This window comes from Onychomys torridus, unplaced genomic scaffold (assembly GCF_903995425.1).
Source record: "Onychomys torridus unplaced genomic scaffold, mOncTor1.1, whole genome shotgun sequence".
In the NCBI taxonomy this organism is placed as follows: Eukaryota; Metazoa; Chordata; class Mammalia; order Rodentia; family Cricetidae; genus Onychomys; species Onychomys torridus.
This window is the reverse complement of record NW_023411277.1, coordinates 38858-47909: the sequence shown is the minus strand read 5'-3', so window position 1 is coordinate 47909 and position 9052 is coordinate 38858. Positions and strand designations below refer to the sequence as shown.

Here is a 9052-nt window from a genome sequence, read left to right as displayed (position 1 = left end):
CTTTTTGGAGCCCAGTGCCTATTGGGACACTATGGAGTGATCTGGAGAATTGCTGAGATTGTCAGTTCAGATGTCAGGGGTCTTCCACTATTCTTTTCCACCTTGGTTTTTTGTTTGTTTTGTTTCTTGTTTCTTGTTTCTTTTTTTTGAGACTGGGTCTTTAACTGTACCCAGAACTCAGCTGGTTTGGCTGCCAATGAGCTTCAGGGATCCACCTGTCTCTGCTCCCCCATGCTGGAGTTACAGACATGTGCTACTGTGCTGGCTTTATGTGGGTTCTATTGATCTAAACTCAAGTGCTCATGCTTACATGCCAGTCATTCTTCCAGCTAAGTGAGCCCTACCACCATCACTTGTCCTCCTAAACTTGTGTTCAGGAGATAAAACTCCCTTTTGTAGAGGTAACCGTCTTGTTAAATAAGAAGCCCAGCCAATTGCAGAGTTAAAAGCTGAGAGGTCAGAGCAATAGCTGAGAGCTGAAAACCTTACCCTTCAGAGCTGCTGCTGTCTTTCCTTTCGAAGCTTGCCATGGCCATATAGTTTGTAAGCAATATAAGTTTCTGTGTGTTTACTTGGTTGGGTCTGAGCGTCTATGGGCTTGGTGGGTGAGAGAGATTTGTCCTGACTGTGGGCCAGGCAGGAAAACTCTAGCTACACCCTTTGATAATTGGTTGCAGTCCTAAGCACTGAGCTCTTGTGGAATCCTGGACATTCGTTCCAATGTATCTTTAACTTCTCTTCCGTCCTCTAAGCCCCAGATGATTCCAGAATGGTAGCCTCTGTGCCAAACAGATCCTTATGCCTGAGATGAACAGAGACAATTAGTGGGTAAATCGAGGACTTGTGCAGAGGTAAGTGGTATAAGCCTGAACAGAATCATCTGGAATTAGAAGAGCCATCCTGAACATACATCATATCTCCTCTTCTGTGTAATGAGGTTTATGTTCCTGAGGCCTAGGAGTCCTGTGGCTAACATAGTCTAAGGACAAAAACTTTATCCATAGTATCTTCTGAAGAAAAAACTAGAGCTGAGGAATCTCAAAGAACTGGGATAAGAACAGCTGGATAAATCTAACTAAAAAGCCTCTGCCCAGTAGTTTCTAGCATTGTCTGACAATAAAGTCACTGTAGAGAGAATGGGAAAGGTTGTCTTTAACATGGAACTTCAGTCCTGCTTAACAGTGTAGTCAATGCAGAAACCATTGAGGAAGATTGCTGCTGCCTTCCCACATGGTGCACTATTCTTTGTGCTCCCATGTGACAGTCCAGCAAATTCTACTGGCTTCACCAAATAAGAGCTGCGTTTTCTCTTTTTACCTGTGACTGTAGACAACGCTGGTACTAGGCTCCTGTTGATTCAAGATAAGATTTGCTTTAAAAATTAGAAGAAAATTCTCTCTGTGTATGTCTCTTTCTGTCTCTGTCTCTCTTTCTGTCTCTGTCTCTGTCTGTCTGTCTGTCTGTCTCTGTCTCTCTGTCTCTCTGTCTCTCTGTCTCTGTCTCTCTGTCTCTCTGTCTCTGTCTCTCTCTCTCTCTGTGTGTGTGTGTGTGTGTGTGTGTGTGTGTGTGTGTGTGTGTGTGTGTTTGAGACAAGGTCTCACTATGTAGCCCTGGCCAGTCTGAAACTTGCAATGTAGATGAGGTTGGATTTGAATTCACACTGATATGCATGTTTTTCCTTCCAAAGTGGTAGGATTAAAGGCATGCACCATCATGCTCTGCCACTTACCTACTTACCATGTGGAGGAGAGTATGCAAACTTCTTACATAGTAAAGAAATAAATGGAGTATAGCTCCATGACATGTTCAGCCTCGCACATGTCTCCCACCCAGCGCCACCAAGATGCCCAAGAGGAAGGTTAGTGCAGACAGAGCTGCGAAATCTGAGCCCCAGTGACTCTCCTTGAGGCTGTCGGCCAAACCAGCCCCTGCCAAGGTGGACCCAAAGCCAAAGAAGGCCGTGGGAAAGGATAAATCATCAGACAAAAAAGTGCAAAGCAAAGGGAAGAGGGGAGCAAAGGGCTAACAGGCTGAGGTGGTGGACCAGCAAACCACAGATGTGCCTACAGAAAACGGAGAGACTGAGAACCAGAGTCCAGCCCTGAAGTAGAAGAAAAAGAAGCCAAGTCCAACTAAATATCCATCATGTCTGTCAGTGTCCCTGCCTCCCTTCTTGTACAATCCAGAGGAATATTTTTATCAACTATTTTGTAAATGCGAGTTTTTTAGAAGCTCTAGAAACATTTTTAAAAGGTGGGAGGGAGTCCCACCTCATCCCATTTTTTTGAGTGTAAATGATTTTTTAAGAGGTTAAATCACTGATTGAGCATTCCTTGGGTATATGCCCAAGAGTGATATAGCTGGGTATTTGGGGAGATGGATTCCCAATTTTCTACGGAAGTGCCATATTGACTTCCAAAGTGGCTGTACAAGCTTGCATTCCCACCAGCAGTGGAGGAGAGTTCCCCTTGCTCCACATCCTCTCCAGTATATGCTGTCTTCAGTGTTTTTGATCTTAACCATTCTGACCAGTGTAAGGTGATATCTCAGAGTCATTTTGATTTGCATTTCCCGGATAATTAGGGATATTGAGCAATTCCTTAAATGTCTTTCAGTCATTTGAACTTCCTCTGTTGAGAATTCTCTGTTTAGTTCTATAGCCCATTTCTTAATTGGACTATTGGGCATTTTGATGTCTAATTCCTTGAGTTATTTATATATTCTGGATATCAGCCCTCTGTCAGATGTGGGGTTGGTGAAGAGCTTTTCCCATTCTGTAGGCTGTCGCTTTGTCTTGTTGACTGTGTCCTTTCCTCTACAAAAGCTTCTCAGTTTCAACAGGTCCCATTGATTGATTGTTTCTCTCAGTGTCTGTGCTACTGGTGTTATATTTAGGAAGTGATCTCTGGTGCCAATGCATTCAAGACTACTTTCTACTTTCTCTTCTATCAGGTTCAGAGTAACTGGATTTATGTTGAGGTCTTTGATCCACTTGGACTTAAGTTTTGTGCATGGTGACAGATATGGATCTAATTGCAGCCTTCTACATGTAGACATCGTGTTATGCCAGCACCATTTGTTGAAGATGCTTTCTTTTTTCATTGTACATTTTTGGCTTCTTTGTCAAAAATCATATGTTCATAGGCATGCAGGTTAATGTCAGGGTCTTCAATTCTATTCCATTGGTCCACATGTTGATTTTTATGCCAGTACCAAGCTGTTTTTATTACTGTAGCTCTATAGTAGAGCTTGAGGTCAGGGATCGTGATGCCTCCCAAGGAATGCTCAACCATACCACAAGGGCATTTAATCAGCTATGTTCATAGCAGCATAGTTTGTAATAGCGAGAACCTGGAAACAACCTAGATGCCCTTCAACTAAAGAATGGGCAAAGAAATGGGTAAAGAATTGTGGTACATATACACAATGGAGTACTCAGCAGTGAAAAATAATGACACCTTGAGGTTTGCAGGCAAATGGATGGATCTAGAAAAAAAATCATCCTGAGTGAGGTAACCCAGAATCAAAAAGACAAACATGGTATGTACTCACTCATAGGAGGATACTAGATGTAAATCAAAGATGACTAGAATGCTACACAATTCCAGGGAGGCTACCTAAAAAACAGGAACCTAAGAAAGACACAGGGATCACCCAATGACGAGAAATGGATGAGATCTACATGAACAACGTGGACGTGAGTGGGGGTAATGAAGGGCAAGGTTCAAAGGAAAGAGAGCTTAGGGGAGCAGGAGATCCCGGCTGGATCAAGAACAGAAAGGAAGAACAAGGAATAACAGACCATGATAAATGAAGACCCCATAAGAACAGGAAGAAGCAAAATGCTAGAGAGGTCCCCAGAAATCCACAATTATACATCCACAATAGACTACTGGCAATGGTTGAGAAAAGCCGGAACTGACCTAGTCTGGTGATCAGATGGCCAAACACCCTAACAGTCATGCTTGAACTCTCATCCAATAACTGATGGAAGTGGATACAGAGATCCTCTGCTAGGCACCAGGTGGAGCTCCAGGAGTCCAACTGGGGAGAAAAAGAAGGGATTGTGTGAGCAAGAATTGTTGAGACCAAGATTGGAAAAAGCACAGGGACAAATAGCCAAACTAATGGAAACACATGAATTATGAACCAAAAGCTGTGGAGCCCCCAACTGGATCAGCCTTCTGGATAAGTGAGACAATTGAATAGCTTGAACTGTTTGGGAGACACCCAGGCAGTGGGACCGGGACCTATCCTTCGTGAATGAGCTGGATGTTTGAAACCTGGAGTTTATGTGGCGACACTTTGCTCAGCCTGGAAGGAGTGGTCTGGACTTGCCTGTACTGAATCTACCAGGTTGAGCTGAATCCCCAGGGGAGTCTTTGCCCTGGAGGAGATGGGAATGGGGGGAGCGGCTGGGGAGAAGGCGGGGTTGGGGACAGGACCCGGAAGGTCAGGGGAACCCATGGCTGATATATAAAATTTTAAAAAAGAGGTTAAATCACTTGCTGGTTGTTTATTTTTTGGTACAACCAGAAAATAACAGGATACTAAAGCAGAGGAGGCTGTGACTGTCTCGGGGGTCACCATAACATTCCGTAGAGGGGGCTAGTTTTATATCCTACAATACAAAGCATACTTAATGGTAATTTGGAGTCTTAGTCATGCATTTGTGTCTGGAATATTTTCAGTTATTTCTGGTCTCGTGTTTCTAGTAGAACAGTATCCTTAAAAAATCTTGCCCTGTCAGAACTGTCTCTGGTCATGGCAGTCCATTTTCCTAATAATTGTGATAATGTGCTGTGAAAGATTGAAATTTTGAATGTGTAATGTATGTGGCATAAAATTGTGAGTCAGTGAAATTAAGGATTGTGAACATTTGATTGTTATGTGAGGTCTTAGGGAAAACTTGCCAAGCTTAGGATGGAACATCACTGGAATAAGTTCAAAGAGAAACAATACATGGCTCTTTTGGGTATGTGAACACAATGTATGACTCTTAGAGATTGGGTCCATGTTTTAAGAATTGAAATGTCTGTGTACTCAACCAATAAAGTCTCAGTTGTGAAAGAGTTAAATAAATAAATGAGGGCAAAGGCTCCTTTTCTGAGGCTGATTACCTTTAGTGAAATGAAACACAATGGTTTGAAGAGATGGTTCAGTGAACAAAGATACTTCCTGCCAACTGCTGAGCCCAATGACCTGAGTTTGATAGCTGGGACCCACATAGTAGAATGAGAGAACCAACCCTTGTCAGTTGATGTTTGCTCCGACCTCCTCTACTTAGGCACTATGTAAGTGAACACACACACACACACACACACACACAAATGTAATAAAAATGTTATGATGTTTTTACAAGTATAACACTATGATAAATATTATTTCTGACATAAGTCTTGACATTTGTTCTCTCTTAGATGTCCATATGTCAGTAAGGCTGTATGGTTAAGTTTTGGTACATGACATGCAAGATAAGAAGCCACTGTGTATTTTGTCAACAATCCAAAGACAGAAGCTTGTAGGTTCCAAGCAAAAAATGGATGCTGTGTTAGTGAGGCACTAAGACCTTGATTTGCTCTGTATGTGCTGAATGCACATGTTCAACTGTCATAGTATGTATAATTAATACATTAGTAAAAGTAAACAACATGTGGCATGATGTAGAGAATAATTTCTACATGATTCTATCAAATCAACATGTTGATAGAGTGTATTTAATTACTTCTAATCCTCCTAGTTATCAAAGAAGAAATGTGTTAAAATGACTTCATTTTCAATACTAGTAAGACATTTTAGATGCATATCGTATTTCAGTTTTACTTTGTCAGTGACAGTATCATATGCCTTTCTGTTATTTTTATGTATTTGGTTCTGGTTTTAAAGGAATCTAACATTTAATCAACAGTTAGTTTGACCTTTAGCACATTTGACTAATGAATAGAGGTTTATTCACTCTAGGAACAGGGATTTTTATAGCAACTGCTTATTACATGCATTTTTTTAATGTAACAACCAGAAATTCTTCACACCAAACTACACACTCCTTCTCATATTTTGTTAACTGAAGATTACCTCAATATTGTCATAGAGAGAAAAAACTAGATTTACTTTAAGCAAAAATGGCATAAATGTCGATCAAAAGTAACTAGCATATCTTTTCATTAGAAATATACATCATTCTCTGATTATGTTTTCCCCTCTTCCAACTCCTCCCATATCCTCCCCTCCTCCTTACCCACCAAACTCCATTTCAGTCTCTCTCTGTTCCTCTCTCTCTCTTCTCTTTCTCCTATCTCTCTTTCTCAAGCAAAAAACACAATGGAATTTGATTCAGCTGTAAGGAAACATGGAATTTGCAGTAAAGTGATGAACCTGAATCTGGAAGGTATTATAGTAACTGTGACAACCCAGAAGCAGAAAGACAAATACTCATGTTTTCTCTCATATGCAGGTCCTAGCTTTAATTTAAATGTGTATGCCATGAATTGGCTACCCTTGTTGTTTGTGATATTATGATGGGACCTAAAGTTGATCAGTGAGCCAGGCTCAGGCTCAGGGGAATCAAACTCCATCATCATTCTCAGTTGAAGATGTCTACATCCGGAAACCATAGGCAGTCCTACATTTCCTTACACAGTTGACTGGCTGGGTCTGGCCTCCTGCCACTTTCACATTTTAGTTTGTCACATCCAGCCCTCATGTTCTCTACAACTGCTTCCTGTTCAGTCTCCTACCCTGAATCTATAGCAGATTAAATCCAGGCTCCCTGACTTTGTATCCCTGTTTTCAAGTTCCTATGGGAGCTGAGTTTTTAAAAGAAAATAGGTTTTCCCTTTGATACAGGGCCAACTTGGTGCCCTGTGAGGCCCACAGATTAGCAAAAAGAGATCCCTGTCCACCACCAAACATTCGTGGGAAGAATCACTGTCACCAGCACATACAACCAATGAGTTCCTTCACCCACTAGGCCTGGATAGTAATCAAGTGGATGCACAATTTCTCTCCTGAGACCCTCGGACAGCAGACCCATGGGAAGGCAAATGTTCAACTGCCTCATATTGCATATATTCTGACATCCTCAGAGCCTAGATGGGGCTTGAAAAATGCAATCTGTGCTGAGTTGATCAGCTTCTAAACTGAGTGATCCAGCAGCCCGGACACTCTGATATGTGCTCCAGCATCAAGGGAATCCCCCTAAGTGGGTCTCTGCTTTTCAAACTTACATTACCAATTTTAAAATCTCAACCCCCTTTGTGTAACAGACTGCTTCCATCTACATAAGGTTTTTCAAACACTTGTTTCAAAGTCACAGTCAATGCTCTGGGCCCATGCTATCTCTCATGGTACCCACATTTTGATCCAGCAAGAGAAGACACTACTGAATCATAGAGACCCAAGAATGCATGGTCCTTTGATCTCTCAGGGAGAAAAGTCAGATGCTAAGAACCTTCTTAAGATGACTCCCAAATATGTCACTGTGCGAATGAGCTCTAAGATACAGAAAGGGAGCCTGCTCTCCAGTGCACCAGTTCCCTATGTGGATCCCAGGTCCCCTATGTGCTTACAATATAAATGTGCACAGTGCCAGATTCTGCACCAGTGGGAACACTGAGATGATGTTTCTCTTTTCACCCATAGCCCCACTGACAAGCTTGTTACCATCACACTGCCCCTTCTCCTGTGCAGCAGAGTGACTGCTCTTAATGCTCTGCTTTCTCCTTTAATCCTAAAATGTAGTGTTTCTGCATCTCACCTGGTCACAACTCTCTATTGTAGTTCTCACTGTCTTCCATGGAACCTTGGTTGGTGATGTGGCTGCACATGTTCTTAGCATCAGTCTAGTAGAGATACAGGAGAGTACTGGATATCTCTGCTATCTTCCAGACCACTAATGATCCAGTTTCTAGAAAAATGTTGGAAATCATAGAAAACATTTAGATTTAAAATGATTGTTTATTTTGTAACAGGAAAATATATTTATTACAACATACATCAAAATCCTGGTCTCATTCTCCCCCAAACAATACAAGAAAAGTAATATCTGGGTAGAATTTTCAATTTTTTTTATTTGGATAGACTATAAGTAAGCTTATGCCATGGAAAACTGGAACACTTTCCATGAAAAAGGAGCACCTGGGAAGTTGGACCGTGTGATGGGCAATGTCTGAGAATATTTAATGGGTCAAGAGACTAGAAGAAGCAAGTTGGGGAGATAAAGACAAGGAAACCTGAGGAATAATGGCAGTGTGCACTCATGATAAATCTTCTGGTCTCAACTTATAGCAACCAGACACAAGAGGCAGCATACAACCAATGGTCAAGATGACTTGGCCAATGAATGTTTTTAGAAACTGGTCATTCAACTCACTGGCTAGGTAATGAATCAAAAACCAAGGAGCAACAGTAGTAAAAATGTGCACAAGCTGGGAGTCCTATAGTATGACTACATGCCATCAAAACTGATCAGTCACCCAAAGATGCACAGTATCTCCAACATCCTTTTTTAAAAAGGTACTGATCATGAGTCCTTGATAGTATAATTTCCAAGATTATTTGAATCTGTTGTAAGTTGGCAAGTTTGTGGCATTGGTTCAGTTTCACCCTAGAATAGGTGGTGAACAAGATTTAGCTTTGGAGATCTGCTCATCATCATGCTTCCTTTATGGTACTTCATGTTAAATATGGTAGATCATGTGTTAATCCTCCATAGTGGTATCTGAGCTTTGGAGACATCAGATCAATGGGTGTTTATTGGACTATCTAATTCTCTTCATAGGAATAATAAGCATAGATATGAATGCAGATGGAGGATGACAGAAATCACCTCAGGATTTGACAGAATCAGGAGGCAGAAAGGAATGAGGACATAAGAAGCTATTGTCAATCATGGAGTCACCAGAGAATCACTGATGTGTGAAATTCCTAACCCCATTCCTAGACTAGACTCTGAGGTCAACATAATCTCAAATTCTTAGAATAAAGTAAGAAATGCAATAGCTGAGATAAAAATATATTCATATATTTGCAATTTGGCTTGAGAATGGCTGTT

The 9052-nt window shown here is 41.3% G+C and overlaps 1 pseudogene; it reads left to right on the top strand.

The window, feature by feature from the left end:
- The first annotated feature begins 1843 nt into the window (after positions 1-1843).
- Positions 1844-2136, top strand: LOC118575065 (annotated as a pseudogene).
- Positions 2137-9052: the final 6916 nt, after the last annotated feature.